Source organism: Ambystoma mexicanum, chromosome 9 (assembly GCF_040938575.1).
Source record: "Ambystoma mexicanum isolate Mex_15411 chromosome 9, UKY_AmexF1_1, whole genome shotgun sequence".
In the NCBI taxonomy this organism is placed as follows: Eukaryota; Metazoa; Chordata; class Amphibia; order Caudata; family Ambystomatidae; genus Ambystoma; species Ambystoma mexicanum.
The window spans coordinates 132,520,237-132,539,283 of NC_090931.1; the positions used below are offsets into that span (position 1 = coordinate 132,520,237).

Genomic DNA, 19,047 nt, shown 5'->3' on the forward strand with positions numbered 1-19,047 from the left:
ATGAGGTCATAACCAGAGTGCTTTGCAACAGAAAAGGTAAAGGGGTGAATACATTTAATACTAAGTCTCATCCATCTTCCTGTCTGTTGTGGCTCAAAGGGGCTGGTCTCCCTTGAAACTGAGATGAGAACAGACTTGCCATCTCCGTCAATCCATATACTTGTACCTTCTGAATAGGGTCCCCCTCCGGAGATCACTACTGTAAACATGCCGTCCCAGACATGACATTTTCCTGTCAATCAATACTAGGCAGGAGCTGGCATCAGGTTGACACAGTGCATATGAAAAGGAGTTGGGGGTTTCCTGTCTCCTTTGTTAGCATCTGCAGCCAGGCCCTGGTGGGCCTGTTTGAATTAAACTCTGATTAGTATGTGAAGCTAGCACCAACAACAGAGGTAAACAAAAGGACAGGGTGCATCCATGGAGCGTTTGTTAGTTAATTAGGATGGCCATGGCAGGAGGAAGGATTGGCCCTCCCCCATCTGAGATTACATTGTGTAATCCTGGCTGTCATATCCCAACTAAATATGACAGGGGGGGCGGCGCCTGTAGTCTATGTCCACCCAGAGTACACAGGTGTGTATGTGTGTATGTCATGCATAGAAAAATGTGTGCAGATTAGCCCCACACTTTTTCTGGTGGTTGATCTACCATCATTCAATTTAATATACAAAATACATACCCACCGTGCAGATGGCGAATTTCTCACACTAACATTGAAATTGGTTGAGATTAATCACCTCATCATATTACCCTAAAGGTGTATCTTCTACTTTACACTTTACACTGCCAGAGCCTTGAACAGGGAAAAGGGAGGGCAGGGGGTCTGTGATTAGGGAACATCTTTGAGAGATACCTGTCTGGTCGTGAAAGTCACGCTTAGAATGACGCTGCCATTGGCCTAACGTGACTATCGCCTTTTCCTTGAAATTCCAGTAACTTAAACTCTGGTGTTCCTCTGGGAGTACTTTCATACTCACAGCATCTCCTTGTGCAGTGAGTTCAATGTCAGATCCCTCAGTAACAGCTGGTTCCAAGGTTGACATATGAATTATTAAATGATTTATTTCGCTTTGTTGCGCTACCACCCTTCATGAACATAGCTCTGCATGCGGGCGTCGGAAATCTGAGAATCAAGTTTGGATTTACAGAGTAGCATTGATGGAGCACCCAAATCACTGCTGGGGGAGTAGGGTCGGGGGGGATTGAGGCAATAGCCCACCCAGGCTATTGTTATAGGTCTTCAGAAATATGTGTAGCTTATGTGGATCTTTTTAGCACTAAGTGAAAGCCATTAAGGAGAAAATCAAATTCTGAATGTAATATGTTTGTAGGTTTTATGGTGACAGTAAGGGTTTTCAGGAGCTTATTAATGTTTCAGTGAGCTGACATCAGAGCTCATAAATGGTCTTAATTTGAGTGCACAAGTCCAAGGTGATGAGAGGTTGAAGCATTCGAGGACAATGTCTTGGTCCGAATAAAAGCTGGGCTGCAGCACACGCAGATGTAGTGCTATTGTAGGATAGCGGTGATGCCCATGTGTGTGTGCCCGATGATATGGAGTAACCACTGTGATTTTGGCCAGAGTTGTGCCGCCTTCCTTTCATAGCGTTCACATGACCCCGGCTTCTACGTGCTTAGATCTGGCTGCCATGCTCATCTTGTGAATGAGTCGCTTCCTATCTCTTTAGTTGGGAGGGATATTGGGCTTCACTGCAAGTTCGACAGTGATTCTGTGGCATTACCACCATACTCAAGTACTCTTGCCTCCACCTGGTCCTGCAAATTTACTGTGGGATTACGAGTGGGATAGCAGCAGTACAATTCCCCATTATTTAGGACTCCATAGGGATTTTGACAGGTTTACCACTAGTGGTAATTCCACCATGGTAAATCAACTGATTTTTGGAGGTAAAGTGGATGATTTACCTCCAACTGCATGCAGTACATAGTCTTACCGCTGCCTCTGCCAGTGCTTTAGAAGCCACGCTGCAGGTTTTCTTAGCGAGGCGCTACATTGATGGTCGCATCACTTTTTACAGAGACTATTGGTGGGTGGGGATTATGGTCATGTTATGGTCATGGTATTTGGATCTAGCCAGTTTTAGTTTTCCTCCGGTGAAAAAAAGGGCAGCTTCTTCCTTCCCGTTTTTACCTTTCTGTAGATCACAACTCTGATGCCTGAAGTCTTGGAATTGGAAAAATACTATAGTGGACGCGCGTCTATAGTTAATGATTGCGACCCTTTTTAAAATTGAAGTTTTTAAATCCTAAAAGGTGAATTTGTCCAATCTAAAATTTATTTTACATATGCAGCTCATGATCATTCTACATCTTTTGCTTTGGCAGAAATAGAGAACAAAAATGTATTATGTTCTTTTTAGTGAAACAGAATGCACGTTCACAGTTTATAAAGAGCATTGTGAAATCTTTTCAAGGAAAGAGTAGACATTTTGTTAGTTACAATAAATTTTGCTCCTTCACCCTCTTCCCAGCTTTTCCCAGTGGAAAATCTAAATTCATCGTCTTCACTTTTTGTGGCCTCCCCTTGTAATTCATGAGCACCTCATTAAATCTACGGGGCAGTGTGCAGTTTGTCCTCGCCTTGAATATAAACCACTTCACTAGAACGGAGAACTTGTGTAGCTTTGGGAATCCCGCCAGTTGCTAGGGAGACAAATGTCCTACGTCGCAGCCAGCCACGTTGACTGGAATGCCTTCCTGAATCATAACACTTACTGGCACACCGCGTCAACTGCTTGCTGGAAAAGTTGATGCAAGTTCAACTAAGTTCAAACATGCTTCGAAGAGATTATCCCCCCAAGCATTTTGATTTCCTCCTGTCGGGCGAGTCTTCATGCACATTTGTTGTTTAACATACCTTGGAAAAATGTCTACTGAATCTGAAAGAAAGTAGGAAATATAATTGGAATTAATAGCAAATTATATACATGTGAATTGAAAGAGGTGCAGTTCTCTAAAATTTGGTTGGGAGGAGCGGAAACCTGGAATGTAGGGGAATCCCATATGTGACACGGAGATGGGAGTGGTGCAGGGCCAGATGTAGGGAGGTGGCTGAGAGACGAGCTATAGGGGCAGGCCGGTATGGGGAAAGTCCGGGTAGGTTGTTCGGGAACCAGGCAGCGAGGGGAAATGTAACCGTGACAAACCTGGCAGCGGGTTGCAATGCTAGGAAAAGGAGGGGCAAGAGGAGGCGACCAGAAAAGGGAACTGGATGGGTGGAGTGGAGAAGCTCAACTGTGATCAGAAATGGAGGGATCTGTCAGAGAGGAGTGGGCTACATTACAAAGAGGGGGTGCTTCTACAGAGCTGGACAAAGACCAAGCAGTGAGTAGGAAGTGAAACAATTACAGCGAGTGCATCATGATATTGGTGAGGAGTGGTACGGCGAAAAAGAGCGAGGGAACAACATTTACTAGCGAAGTGCAGAGAAGCAATTCAGAGACAATTCATAAATTAGTACATTTGCAGCTCTGTAGTACACGAGTCGAGGGGTGTAGTGAGAATATTTCATAAAAATTAAATAATGTAATGTTGATTTAAATTAATTTTAGAATTATTGACTGCAAGGGCGAAAATATGTTTAAAAGGCTTTGTAATGAAGGGTTTGAGTCAAGGAAAATGTCGAACCATGAATCTGTGCAATGAAATGAGACGCGTTGACCTCCAGGGCGGCGTTCCTTGGAGGCCATCTTGAGGGAGTTGTGCAGATCTCAGACATATGTTTACCTTGTATTGGATAGATGGTCCAGTCTGGGCCTGAACCCAAAGACCAGCTTTATTTCCTGCAGGAGAGCAGAATCGATGTGAAATTATTGGTGCTTTTCTGGTGATTTCTTGTATTGCATTTATTACATTTTTCATCTACGTTTGTGGTTGTATGTGTTTCAATTAATCGAGAGGCGTGTAGCACATTTCGGAGAAACGTGAATTTGGAGAGTAGATACGGACCACTAGGTGCAATCTCGCACGCCTGTCTCCCCACATTCTAAACCAGGGAGCACATTTTAAACCAATAGCGGAATTAGAAACTGTATCCAGTACATGGAGCAGAGCCTGTTTTGAACCCATTAGGTAGCTGCAATGAGCTGGGGTCTTGACACCACATCAGAAGAAGCGTCACGCATGCTTTAATTGTTTTGGATATGTTGCTACAAAAATATTTACAAATTATTTTCAGTTTGCGGGGATCATCGCTCAAGTTCCAGGCTAATCACTGTAGTTCCAGGCTACCACGTCCTGTTCTGTGCTAATCACTCCAGGGTCTGAGCTACTCCCTCATGTCCCAGGCTTATTACCCCAGTTCCTGACCACGGCTTCCTCTTCTACACTCTAGTTCCAGACTACCCCCTTCTGTTCCAAGATAAGGGCTCTGTATTTGAGCTACCCCCTTCTGTTCCAAGATAAGGGCTCTGTATTTGAGCTACCCCCTTCTGTTCCAAGATAAGGGCTCTGTATTTGAGCTACCCCCTTCTGTTCCAAGATAAGGGCTCCGTATTTGAGCTATCCCCTTCTGTTCCAAGATAAGGGCTCCTGTATTTGAGCTACCCCCTTCTGTTCCAAGATAAGGGCTCTGTATTTGAGCTACCCCCTTCTGTTCCAAGATAAGGGCTCTGTATTTGAGCCACCCCCTCATGCCTCCGGCTAATTATTCCACTTCCAGGCTCCTCACAGCAGTTCCAGGCTACCCCTCCTGTTGCATGCTGATCACTCTAGTTCGAGACTCCAGGCTAATCACTTTGGCACTAGGCTACCCCCTCCCTTTCCAGGTTTGTCACTAGTCTAGTGCCATGAAGTCCAGCATACTGCACTTGAAATGAATGGCTTTTAGGGAAGATGCCATGCTCTAGGGTTGTGTGTGTTAGGGGGATGCTGTCCCCATCGACCTGTGGGTTCCATTTCCAAACAATTTTATGCATATATGGCAAACTCCTCCAGAAAGACACAATAGCAGAGGTTTACTCCACTCCCAAAAAGGCCCCTGCTGGCATCAGATATCTAGTACTTTTTTAATTTAATCCAGAAAAGGGTTCCTACTCAATCTAAAGATAGAAATGCGGGGGAGAGGAGCAGGATAAATGGCCCACGGTTTTCTTGTGTTTGACCCGGATATTATTTGGCAGGGGATTGTGGCCGCACTAGTGCTGGTGTGATGCAGGTGAATTTTAACAATCAACACTTGCTGTCAGGATGGGTTCCACGCGCTCGATCCAATGTGTTGTTCAAGGAAGGCGGGGAGAAAGCGGTAAAATGAATTACTGTGTCAACAGTCAGTGCTTAAAGGATTTTTGCAAGCTAGAGTTCTAATCTGTTGATAGGTTTGTGGTGGAAAAAGAGTTGTGGTGCTTTGTCTTAGAATGCAACATTTCTGGTGCCACACAAGCTTGTGCCTAATGGTGGTGGATGCGAGAATTACACCCGGCGCGACACGGTGGTGGCCATTGAATCTGGTGCTTGGTTCATGAGTGCTGATGGGGTTAAGGACTGAAAGAACAATAAACAGTTAAATGTAACGCTTCTGGCTAGAGGAAGCCCATGAGCGGAGCACGGAGCCATTGGAGAGACAGTCCCAGTATGGCATTTTGGTGAGGTGGCCAGCCATCCTTGGCATACACTGTTGTATACCAACCTCTGTGCCTATGTTTTTCTACCCCCAGAAGGAATGATATGTGAAAGTTGGGCCGCGTAAGTAGTGGGCATTCCCCTATTCAAAGAACAGGGCGATCCACTTCTATGGCGGCAGAGATGCAGTGAGTGAATGGCGGGAAACAGAAGATTGTGCTATGTTTCAATCTCGTACAACTAAGGGTTCAGAAGGGATCCCAAAACAGCATGCTCGTTTGAACTAAGGGCTCAAGCAATAGTGCTGTGTTGGGATCCCTTATGACTAAAGTGTTCCAGCATGTGTTGGGATCCTCTATTAACTATGGGCTCAAGCAATAGAGCTGTGTTGTGATCCCTTCTGTACTAAGGGTTCAAACAATAGTGATTTGTTGGGATCCCTTATGAGCTTAGGGCTCAAGCAATAGAGCTGTGTTGGGATCCCTTCTGTACTAAAGGTTCAAGCAATAGTGATGGGTTGGGATCCCTTCTGTAATAAGGGCTCAAACAATAGTGATGTGTTGGGATCCCTTATGAACTAAGGGCTCAAGCAATAGAGCTGTGTTGGGATCTCTTCTGTACTAAGGGTTCAAGCAATAGTGATGTGTTGGGATCCCTTCTGTAATAAGGGCTCAAGCAATAGTGATGTGTTGGGATCCCTTATGAACTACGGGCCCAAGCAATAGTGCTGTGTTGGGATCCCTTATGAACGAAGGGTTCCAGCAATAGTGATGTATTGGGATCCTCAACAAACTAAAGGTTCAAGATATACTGATGTGTTGGGATCCCCTATGAACTAAGGGTTCCAGCAGTAGTGCTGTTGGGATCCCTTGTAAACTAAGGGCTCAGGAAATAGTGTTGTGTTGGGATCCCTTCTGAACTAAGGGTTCAGGAATGGTGTGTCGCCAATGACCTCTGCCTTAATGCCATAAGACTGAGATTCTACTCATCGGCACACCCACTCCCTCCTTCCCTGCAGCTCTCTGGCCAGCCTCTCTTGGCCCTCTTCCTGCGCCTACCTGCAAGGCAAAAAAACCTCGGGGTCATCTTCGACTCCAAACTCTCCTTCTCTCCTCATATATCTGACGTCTCTAAGAAGTCACACTACCAGCTGCACCTCCTCAGAGGTATTCTTCCCTTCCTCTCCTTCCCCCTGTCTCCCGAGCCCTGGTTCTCTCAAAGCTGGACTACTGTAACAGCCTCTATCTTAATCTGCCTGCCTCCACTCTCCGCCCTCTGCAACTCATCCAGAACAGAACTGCGAGACTTGTCCTTGGCCTCAAGCCCAGGGACCGTATCTCTCCAGGACTGAAATCTCTACACTGGCTCACAGTGGCTGTGAGGATTAAGTTAAAAACCCTCTGCATTGTCCCCAAGGCCTTCTGGGACCTGGGGCCTAAATACCTTCAACTCTCTCTTCCTAAATATCTTCCTTCCCGAGCCCTTCGCTCATCCGTCTCCAACTCTCTCAGGGTCAGCCGCTTCTCGAAGCAACGAGCTGGGGGTAGATCTCTCTCCGCGGCAGGGGCCTCCCTGAAACTTGAGGAGAACCATCTCCGGTTCCGGAAGCACCTCAAATCCTTACTCTTTGCTTCTGTTTTCTCTCCCTCTCCCCTGCTAAATACTTCACTAAAACTGCACTGAATTTGCAACTGGGCCACTCTCACCGACCTCGGTCCTGGGCCCAGCCACTCTCCACTTGCACTGCCTTCCCAGCACTTGTCTGCACTTACCTTGCACTTGCCACCAGCTGGCCCTATTTATTTATTTTTATTCTACTTACTTTGTACTGCACTTCCCCCCTCCCCTTCCCCTTGAACTTTTTCCCTTCCCCCTACCCCTGCACTTGCGCGGTCTGAATGACACCTGGCCTAGTAGGATCGTTGTCTGTCTTCCCCTTGTTCCCCCCTCCCTGCCTCGTCGCGCCTTGAAACACTTGTGTATAGGCGCGTTACAAATGCCATATCATATCATATCAAGCAATAATGATGTGTTGAGAGGCCGTATGGCTCAATGGTTTAAGCAACAGTGATGTGTTGGAGTCCCTTATGAAGTAAGGGTTCAATAAATAATGATGTGTTGGGATCCCCTATGGTTCAATGGTTCCAGAAAAAGTGCTGTGTTGGCATCCCCTAAGAAATAAGGGTTCAATCAATCATTCTGTGTTGGAATCCCCTATTAACCAAGCCTCAAGCAATAGTGCTGTGTTCGGATGCTCAAGTGTTCAAGCAATCGTGGTGTGTTGGGATCCTATATGAACTAAGGGTTCAAGTAATAGTGCTGTTTGGATCCTTTCTGAACTAACATTTCAAGCAATAGTGCTGTGTTGGGATTCCTTATGGCTTAATACTCTAATCAATAGTGATGTGTTGGAATACCTTCTGAACCAAGGGCCTTTAATAGTGCTGTGTTGGGATTCTTATGGCTTAAGGGTTCAAGCAATAGTGCTGTGTTGGGATAATCTATTAACTAAGAGCTCAAGCAATAGTGCTGTGTTGGGATGCCCTATGAACTACGATCTCCAGCAATAGTGCTGTGTTGGGATCCCCTATAAACTTAGGGCTCTAGCAATAGTGCTGTATTGGGATGCCACATGAACTAAGATCTGAAGCAATAGTGCTGTGTTGGGATCCCTGATGAACTAAGGGCTCAAGCAATAGTGCTGTGTTGGGATGCCCTATGAACTACGATCTCCAGCAATAGTGCTGTGTTGGGATCCCCTATAAACTTAGGGCTCTAGCAATAGTGCTGTATTGGGATGCCACATGAACTAAGATCTGAAGCAATAGTGCTGTGTTGGGATCCCTGATGAACTAAGGGCTCAAGCAATAGTGCTGTGTTGGGATGCTCAAGTGTTCAAGCAACAGTGGTGTGTTGGGATCCCTTATGAACTAAGGACTCGAGCAATAGTGCTGTGTTGGGACCACTTATGACTCGAGGGTTCAAGAAATCGTGGTGTGCTGGGATCCTTCATGAGCTAAGGGCTCAAGTAATAGTGCGGTTTGGATCCCTTCTGAACTAAAATTTCAAGCAACAGTGATGTGTTGGGATCCCTTCTGAACTAAGGGCCTTTAATAGTGCTGTGTTGAGATTCCTTATGACTCAAGGGTTAAAGCAATAGTGCTGCATTGGGATACACTATTAACTAAGAGCTCAAGCAATGGTGCTGTGTTGGGATGCCATATGAACTACGATCTCCAGCAAGAATGCTGTGTTGGGATCTCTTCTGAACTAAGGGTTCAATCAATAGTGATGGATTGGGATCCCTATGAACTAAGGGTTCCATCAATAGTACTTCATGAACTAAGATCTCAAGCAATACTTCAGTGTTGGGATCCCTTATACCTCAAGGGTTCATGCAATAGTGATGTGCAGGGATCCCTTGTGAACTAAGGGCTAACATAATAGTGCTGTTTGGATCCCTTCTGAACTAAGGGTTCAAGCAATAGTGATATGTTGGAATCCCTTATGAAATAAGGGTTCCAGCAATAGTACTTTGTTTGGATCCCTTGTGAACTAAGGGTTCCAGCAATAGTACGTTGTAGGGATTCCTTCTGAACTAAGGGTTCAAGCAATGGTGCTGTGTTGGAATCCATTATGTAAGGGTTTAAGCAATAGTGCTGTTGGGATACCCTATGAACTAAGGGCTCGAGCAATAGTACTGTGTTTGACATCCCTCGTGAACTAAGAGTTCAAGCAATATTGAGGTGTTGGGATCTCTTTTCACTCACGGTTTTCAGCAATAGTGCTGCTTTGGGATCCCTTCTGAACTAAGGTTTCAAGCAACTGTGATGTGTTGGGATCCCCTGTGGACTAAGGGTTCCACCAATCATGCTGTATTGGGATCCCCTATGAACTAAGGGCTCAATCAGTAGTGATGTGTTGGGATCCCTTATGACTGAAGGTTTCCAGCAATAGTGCTGTGTTGGGATCCCCTATGAACTAAGGGTACAAAGAATTGTGCTGTGTTGGAATCCGCTATGAACTAAGGGCTCAAGCAATAGTACTGTGTTGGGACCCCCTCTGAAATAACAGTTCAAGCAATAGTGCAGTGTTGGGATCCCTTCTGAACAAGGGTCATAAGAAATTGTGCTGTGTTGGGATCCCTTCTGAACTAATGGTGCTAGCAATAGAGCTGTGTTGGGATCCCTTCTGTACTAAGGGTTTAAGCAACAGTGATGTGTTGGGATCCCTTCTGTAATAAGGGCTCAAGCGATGTGTTGGTATCCCCTATGAACTAAGGGCTCAAGCAATAGTGCTTTGTTGGGATCCCTTATGAATGAAGGGTTCCAGCAATAGTGATGTATTGGGATCCACAACAATCTAAAGGTTCAAGATATAGTGATGTGTTGGGATCCCCTATGAACTAAGGGTTCCAGCAGTAGTGCTGTTGGGATCCCTTATAAACTAAGGGCTCAGGAAATAGTGCTGTGTTGGGATCCCTTCTGATCTAAGGGTTCAAGCAATAGTGATGGTTTGAGAGGCCTTATGGCTCAATGGTTCAACAATTAGTGCTGTGTTGGGGTCCCTTATGAAGTAAGGGTTCAATCAATAATGATGTGTTGGGATCCCCTATGGTTCAATGGTTCCAGAAAAAGTACTGTGTTGGCATCCCCTAAGAAATAAGGGTTCAAGCAATCATTCTCTGTTGGGATCCCCTATTAACCAAGGGCTCAAGCAATAGTGCTGTGTCGGGATGCTCAAGTGTTCAAGCTACAGTGCTGAGTTGGGATCCCTTATGACTCAAGGGTTTAAGCAATCTTGGTGTATTGGGATCCTGTATGAACTAAGGGCTCAAGTAATAGTGCTGTTTGGATCCTTTCTGAACTAACATTTCAAGCAATAATGCTGTGTTGGGATTCCTTATGGCTTAACAGTCCAAGAAATAGTGATGTGTTGGGATCCCTTCTGAATTGAGAGTTCAATCAATAGTGATGTGTGGGATACCTTCGGAACTAAGGGCCTTTAATAGTGCTGTGTTGGGATTCCTTGTGACTCAAGGGTTCAAGCAATAGTGCTGCATTGGGATACACTATAACTAAGAGCTCAAGCAATAGTGCTGTGTTGGGATGTCCTATGAACTAAGATCTCCAGCAATAGTGCTGTGTTGGGATCCCCTGTGAACTAAGGGCTCTAGCAATAGTGCTGTATTGGGATGCCCCATGAACTAAGATCAGAAGCAATAGTGCTGTGTTGGGATACACTATTAGTGAACTAAGGGCTCTAGCAATAGTGCTGTATTGGGATGCCCCATGAACTAAGATCTGAAGCAATAGTGCTGTGTTGGGATCCCTTCTGAACTAAGGGCCTTTAATAGTGCTGTGTTGAGATTCCTTATGACTCATGGGTTCAAGCAATAGTGCTGCATTGGGATACACTATTAACTAAGCTCAAGCAATAGTGATTTGTCGGAATCCATTATGTAAGGGTTTAAGCAATAGGGCTGTTTGGATACCCTATGAACTAAGGGCTCGAGCAATAGTACTGTGCTTGACATCCCTCGTGAACTAAGAGTTCAAGCAATATTAAGGTGTTGGGATCTCTTTTCACTCAAGGGTTCCAGCAATAGTGCTGGTTTAGGATCCCTTCTGAACTAAGGTTTCAAGCAATAGTGATGTGTTGGGATCCCCTATGCACTAAGGGTTCAAGCAATCGTGCTGTTTTGGGATCCCTTATGAACTAAGAGTTGAACTATGAAGACACTGTAATTCTCTCGACTGATGTTCTATGTTTTATGCCTGTTTTGGTTTTGGATCATGCATCTTTTGCTTCTTTGGCATTTCCTTCTCTTGTTTCACTCTGGCGTAAAGTGTCATTGTTCGTCTAACAAATAATTGTTCATGTAGCGTACCATTGGTCGCATAGCGTATTGATCCCTTTCATTAGGATTGGCTGCGTAGGATACCACGGGGCACAATGAATATCAATCTGTTAGAATAACATTGGTCTTCTACCATCTTATTGTTCATATAGAATATTGATCGCTGAAACCATCGCTGGTAGCTTTGCTAAATAGACCATTGTAGGTCATTGAAAATGTCATTAATATCACATAATATAATTGTTTTGATCAGGGGTCTGCAACCTGCTCCTTTACAGATGTTTTGTACATAATCCCCTCACCATTGACTATGCTGACTGGGGCTGATGTGAGTGGTAGTCCAAAACTTCTGGAGAGCTAAAGGGAGCAGGCTCCTTGTTTAGATGAAATGTGATTGGTCCCCTTCAGTATCATTGGTTGCTGCTTGGAATCTTGGGAAATATCATTGGCCTTATGGAATATCATTGGCCTTATGGAATATCATTGGCCTTATGGAATATTATTGGTCTTATGGAATATCATTGGTCTTGTGGACTATCATTGGCCTTATGGAATGGCCCCGGCCTTATGAATATCCTCGGTCCTGTGCAATATCCTCGGCCTTGTGGATTAGCCTCAGCCTTGTGGAGTATCATTGGCCTTGTGGAATATCCTCGGTCTCGTGGAATATCATTGTCCTCATGCAATATCATTGGTCTCATGGAGTATCATTGGCCTTGTGGAATATCATTGGCCTGTGGAGTAGCCCCGGTCTCGTGAAATATCCTCGTTCTTGCATAATATTGTTGTCCTCATGCAATATCATTTGTCTGGTGCAATATAGATGGTTACATAGTATATCTTTAATCATGTAGAATAAGCGGGCCTTCCCACTGCCATATTCCCCTCCACTCACTGTGAGCTTATCTCATACTGCACTGTGGCCTATTCCCTGTGCATGAAAGCGGATCAAGCTCCTGCAATTGCATAACCGCTCACTTTTCTTCGGCCTACATATTTCTGGCACTGTCTTCAGTCCAACGTGTTCGGTCTTAATGGAGGGAAACCATTGTCTCTGTGGGCTTACACACACCCACTTCCTCCCAGGTGAATAGTCGAGGGCTGGGGAACTAATTGGGAAGCCATTTGCCTGGTTGCAGCTCTTTTCCAGTTGGAATGTGGCTCTCTGAATTCATGCCGTAGGGAACGTTGCTCAATTAGTAGTGGAGCTACCCCTAGGGACGCATCGTCAATGTAGCAGCGCAGGCAGACTCCGCGTACCTGGTGCCACAGTTCGAGCTGCGCTGAAATGTGCCAGCAGTTACCAACCTCTAGTGGGATGGAGTTTCCAAACCTTCCTAATGAACTTGATTCGTTTTTTAACACCTGTATCCTTGGGGGACCCAGTGGAAGTGCCTAGGGGTGGTGCCTGGCTTTGGCGATGAATGCTCATCCGCATCTGCTTGAATGTGAGAGCGCGTCCTCCTCAGCAGCAGCTCTCTATGGCAGAGAGAAGTGGCCAGTAGGCTGGAGGTCAGTTTAATGCTCCTTTCATCAGCATCACCCTACAAAGCTGTGCATCCACACCCCACAACTACAAGTCACCCTGGAAGGCCACACAACAAATCAGCCTCCATCGACACATAACTGATCGCCCACCAGCGCCACACATCTGATCACCCTCCAGTGTCACACATCGGATCGCCCTCCAGCATCGCACATCGGATTGCGCTCTGCCGCCACACATCGGATTGCGCTCTGCCGCCACACATCAGATCACACTTTGCCACCACACATCGGATCAGCCTCTGCCACCACACATCGGATCAGCCTCTGCCGCTACACATCGGATCAGCCTCTGCCGCTACACATCGGATCAGCCTCTGCCGCTACACATCGGATCGCCCTCTGCCGCCACACATCGGATCGCCCTCTGCCACCACACATCGGATCGCCCTCCAGCATCAGACATCGGATCGCCCTCCAGCATCAGACATCGGATCGCCCTCCGGCATCAGACATCGGATCAGCCTCTGCCGCCGCACATCGGATCAGCCTCTGCCGCCACACATCAGATCGGCCTCTGCCGCCACACATCGGATCAGCCTCTGCTGCCACACATCGGATCGCCCTCCAGCGTCACACATCGGATCGCCCTCCAGCGTCGCACATCGGATCGCCCTCCAGCGTCGCACATCGGATCGCCCTCCAGCATCACACATTGGATCAGCCTCTGCCGCCACACATCAGATCAGCCTTACATCAGATCGCCCTCCATGGCCACCCATCAGATCGCCCTCCACAGGCACACATCACCCTCCATGACAGCAAAGCAACCTTCTCATCCGGACCAGCCTCTGTGTCCGAAAACTGCATGCAAGAATTCAAAGATACCAGGCCCCTGAATAAAAGGGCAAATGATCGGCTTCTGTCTGTAGTGTTTCTGTCCAAGGTGAAATTTCATGGACATAATCTCTTAATGTTCCCTTTTTGTTCCGCCGCAACGCTTCAAAGCGGCCTGGCGACGCAAGACGGAACATCATGTATCAGTCTTCCCAGCTGCTAATGCCCTCCGTTGCCCTTTCTTGTTCTTGACTTCCCCAACTCGCAAGTTGACTCTTGTTTTCTGGCCTGCACAGCGCTTGGGAACTGCATTAGGTCAACATGAGCAGTTTAGATGCAACCGACATGGCGCGGCCCAATGCACCCAACGTCTGTGTCCCCTGCAGCCTGCACTGTTATTCAACTCCTCCCTTGCAGCTCTGTGATGCCATCGGCACTGTGCAAGTGACCAACATTACCTACTTAGAGACGCAGTTTCTTTATATATGTACTTGAGAAGAAAATGCTACAGGTCAACACGTAGGTCCAGTAGCAACATTACTATTTCCCCAAATTCTCTCTTTAACCCCGAGTCGATCCGTTTCTTGATTTGCAAGAAAGTGGGACTATATGTTCCCCATCCACCGGCATTAAGTGCTACGATGAATGGACATGTACACCCGAGTCATGGTAACTATTTGAATGGCCTGCCATGGATTCTTAATGACTGGGGATTCAATTGGGACCAACTCTATTGGCCTATATCGAAAATGCTGAATCATGGACGCTGCCGCCACCCCCTCGTCCCAGTTCCCGTCTCTTCGCGGCCCTGTGTATACATCCTGGATATCCAACATTAAATTCATAATTAAACAAAAGCTGGCATTTGTTTACCTGCTTCCAGTCAGCGCGTGGCCTGCGCCCTTAACGGGAATCGAGCTATAAGAGAAGCAGGCGGCAAAACGGTCCTAAGAAGGTAGCGTCTTGTGAAGGAGAACGGATCTGGGCGGAAGACAAGGTGTATCATAGCGTTCAGGTGCCGCCCGGACCACTGGCATGCAATGATGCGTCCAAAAAGCGCCTCGAAACCTTACTTGTTATAGGGGCGCTTTCTGGCAGATCGCTGTGATGGAGGCACCGCATTGCTTATTGTCCTGCCCCCATTTGTTTCATTCGGTTCTGTCATATTTGCACTGCAGATGGGCCTGTCAACTCAAAAATTACAAAAATCCACTCGGTTTCAAAAGGCCTCAAACAATTTGCAAATAACCTCCATTGAAATTGGTTGCATGTGTTTTTTTCTCATACATATTCATTATGGATATCCTGGAAACCTGACTGGATTTTCCAATTCAGTGGGTGAGCAGATCCTGATGAAGGCTAAACTCTGCTAGATGCAAACATTAAAGACCGGTGAAGGGTTCACGAATCGATGGAATGGCTCCAGCGCCGAGAAGCCATAATATTGGCCTTCAGTTTAGGGGCACTTGGTTGGTGTGAGGTGTCATGAAGCAGAGTGGCTTGAAGCATGGGTGAGATGCAAATGAGGTGTCTTCATTCTTCATTATCTGGGTATCTTACAAAGGCAAAGCAAATGAAGACCGTTAAGAATAAGCTAAAAATGACCTTCTCCGGGGTAGTCGCTCACCGGAATGTGGTCAGTTCTCAGGGTAAGTCTTCACCCTTCGAGTTCTTCTGTTATTTTGAAGCCCAGATTCTGGTCTCTCCCGGCGGCGTAACGCAACAGACGCGCCTCGTATATATGGTTGATCCAAACAAAACATAAAGAACTCCAAATGTTTCTCACAATTCCTGTTTTGGCTTTTCAGGGTCCTTCCTTGTCTTGACAGTCTGTCTTTCAGAAAAGTCCCAGCCTCTGGTGTTTGTAGCTTCCTTGAAAATGCTCTTGTGCGGTTAGTGGACGGTGTGGAGGGTATTAAGCCTGCGCAGGAGCCTAGTGCTTTTCTTGTGGTGCAAATCACTCTAGCACCGGCCTCAACTAAGGTCAAGAGACCTGGGTAGACAGGAGGCACAGGGGCATCTGTAGGTCTCTCACCACCTCCCTCTCCTGCAGACGTGGTTCTGAGGCCTTCTCTCTTCATCAACTGCCTGCTGTGCGCTTGCACCGGAGGGGCCTTCTTGTGCTCTTTCCCTTCCTCTATTTTATCCTCATGCTTCTCCTCCTCAACACTCAGCCTCGTTCCTCCACCTGTCCAGGCTTCCCCCTAAAAATCTACACCATTCAACTCTGCGCTTTGTTTTCTTAGTCTCTTGCTGTCCTTCTTGTTCCCCGACTTCTGAGGATTCACTGCTTCACCTCTCTACTCTAGTGACCCTTCTCTTTAGTAGTCACTTCACTGTTTAACATCTATCTTCTCTATAGGTAACTAGTTATCTTTGCAATCTCTCATTTCCAACTTCCCTGGCCTTTCTCTCCTTTCACTCTCTCAACAACCTCTTGATTTTCATTTGTTCACTCTCTCTCCTCTCCCTCCCTTTCTCGCTCCCTCTTTTGCTCTCTCTCCCCTACCTCTTATGTCGCTAGCTCCCTCTCTCACCCGAAACTTTAATCTCACCGAAGCCCTTGGATCCCTGTCCCCTCGCAACTCTTTGGGTCTTTCTTTCCAAAGCTTCCTCGGTCTTCCTCTCCCCCGGCTCCTATGTTTACCTCTTTCAAGTCTTATGAGTTTAACTTGCCCCAGTCTCCTGGGTTTACCGTGCCTCATGCTTCTGGGTTTACCTTGCCCCAGTCCGCCCCATTCTCCTGGGTCTACCTTGCCCCAGTCCCGTGGGTCTACCTTGCCCCAGTCTCGTGGGTCTACCTTGCCCCAGTCTCGTGGGTCTACCATGCCCCGGTCTCGTGGGTCTACCATGCCCCGGTCTCGTGGGTCTACCATTCCCCAGCATCGTGGGTCTACCATTCCCCAGTATCGTGGGTCTACCATTCCCCAGCATCTTGGGTCTACCATTCCCCAGCATTGTGGGTCTATCATGCCCCAGTCTCGTGGATCTACCTTGCCCCAGTCTCGTGGATCTACCTTGCCCCAGTCTCGTGGGTCTACCTTGCCCCAGTCTCGTGGGTCTACCAGTCTCATGGGTCTACCTTGCCCCAGTCTCCTGTGTCTACATTGCCCCAGTCTACCTTGCCCCAGTCTCGTGGGTCTACCAGTCTCGTGGGTCTACCATGCCCCAGTCTCGTGAATCTACTATGCCCAGTCTCGTGGGTCTACCATGCCCCAGTCTCCTGGGTGTATTTTGCCCAAGGCTCCTGGGTTTACCTTGCCCCAGGTTCCAGGGTCTTCCTCTCGCCGTTGCCCTGGCTCTCTCGTCCAGCCTCCTGGACCTTGTGGGTCTTTCTCTCACCAGCCTCCTGGATCCCCCGCCTCGTCTCCTGCACCAGCTCCTTCTGCTCGCTTAGCCACCCATCTCCAAATGAACTCCTCCCAGCTCTCACTGCCTTCATTTAATAGGGCCTTGACCCCACCCCACCCCACCTCTGAGTCTCTCTTTGGCGTGGGATATGGGTTTGACCAGTCCCTTCCTTGGGGTGCTCCTCTTTTCTTGCCAGACCCTGGCCCTGCAGTCGGGGTGGACTCCCTTAGCCTACTGGTCTAATATGTAAGGGCTTGGGGAGCTTGTATGGAGACTGGTTGACTGCTGACGTTTCCCATCCTAGTTCAGCTCCTCTTCTTGCCCTGGTAGTTTTATACAGGATTTATGCAGCTGCGTGAGGGCGGGGAGGGCGGGGGGGGGGGGGGCTAGCATGCAGGCGCTGCTCCATCTGCTGCTCATTCCACAGTTCTCTTAAAGGGACCGGAGCATTAGAGGTGGCATTGTGGCGAACCTCTGCTTCCCACGCTTTTCATAGTAGGGGTAACCAGAGAATCCCTCTCTATGCCAGCCACCCTGGGGCCCAGCATCACCTGACTCGTGGTGACACCAGGTCCCCTTAATGACACCCACCAGCAAGGTCAGGCAGGGGACTTTGTCACAAATGTGAGACCTATAAATGCAAAGAATTTTAACAGGCATCTTAGTTGACAATTGCAAAACCGGGAGACCCGAGATTAAATTCTGCCCTCTCTCTCTCTGTGCAAGTTCTCTTAACAACATGACTTGTAGTATTCAAAAGTATACATTACGCGACATCTACTGAGTAGGCAGATGGTAAATGGAGATCTTGGTGCATATCCCAGCTTTGCACTTTGCATTCCGGTACTTCAACTTGCCATATCCAGTGCTGTCCTGAACCCATACCCCATCCCAGCTATTTATTTATTTACATTTATAAAGTGCACAGAGTGGCCCTTTGGCATTTTGGCGCTGTCTATACCCTTTGCTAGTTTCTATATCCGGTTCCTACGGGAGACACACATGCACACACCCATAGACACACACACTCAGAAAGTTCTATGCACAACACTTCCAGGCTCAGACTGGCCTATAGGGCAATGGGCACATGGCCGAACCAAAAGCACAAAATGCTGGTGTGGGCCTGTTTTTTTTTGTCAAAGTGGGACACTTTTTGGGACAGTTTTTGGGCCAATTTGGGGCAGTTTGATGAGTTACTTCACTATTCAGCTGGTAGTTTTGACCAGTGTTGCTGTAAAAATATTCTTTAAATTGCACAATTTGCATCAAACTTTATCCAAAAAAACGACCCCTTAATTACTGTTCAAAGAGTGTCACAAAAGGAATGAATAGCTATTTGCAACTGTGGCCCACTTCTTCATTGGTAATTTTATGGCCCAGTCCGACCCTGAACACTTCATGTTAGATATGTTCCTTCTGTAATGCCTACGACTGGTCCATAGACCGTGCTACACTGCACCTAGGAGGAGCCGATTCCCTACCTTATCAAAACCTTAAATGAATAGTCTTTGCATTCTATCGTTTTGTTGACTCTGTGGCGCATTGGGTGTTTGAAATGTTTAGGGTAGTTGTGGGCAACACAATTCGCTAAGAATGCCCAGTGTGTATATATTCGCGCCTAGAAACACTTGTGTACAGCCGCGTTATAAATGATATATATCGTATCATATCTTAGGTGTGTTTTTTTTCTTTTTACGCGAATGGTAATACACAGCTTTTTTTGTAATGAGTCACTACACCCAAGTCCCAACATTTTGTGCATGGAAGAGTTTAATGTTGGTCAGAAATAAACACTGTCCACATATACATGCAATGTTTGATGTATAATTTCCTTCATTATAAAAATGGACTCCAGTCCATATCTTAGAATGCGATCCTTGCTTCTCCTGGGGTGGTGGAACAACGGCTGCTTTGTGATAAAATAATTGATG

General features: G+C 46.9%; 1 protein-coding gene across 2 annotated transcripts in view; it reads left to right on the plus strand.

The window, feature by feature from the left end:
* Positions 1 to 19,047, plus strand: part of SIK2 (salt inducible kinase 2) — a 473,348-nt gene that overhangs the window by 417,330 nt on the left and 36,971 nt on the right. The gene's annotated exons all lie outside the window — the stretch shown is intronic.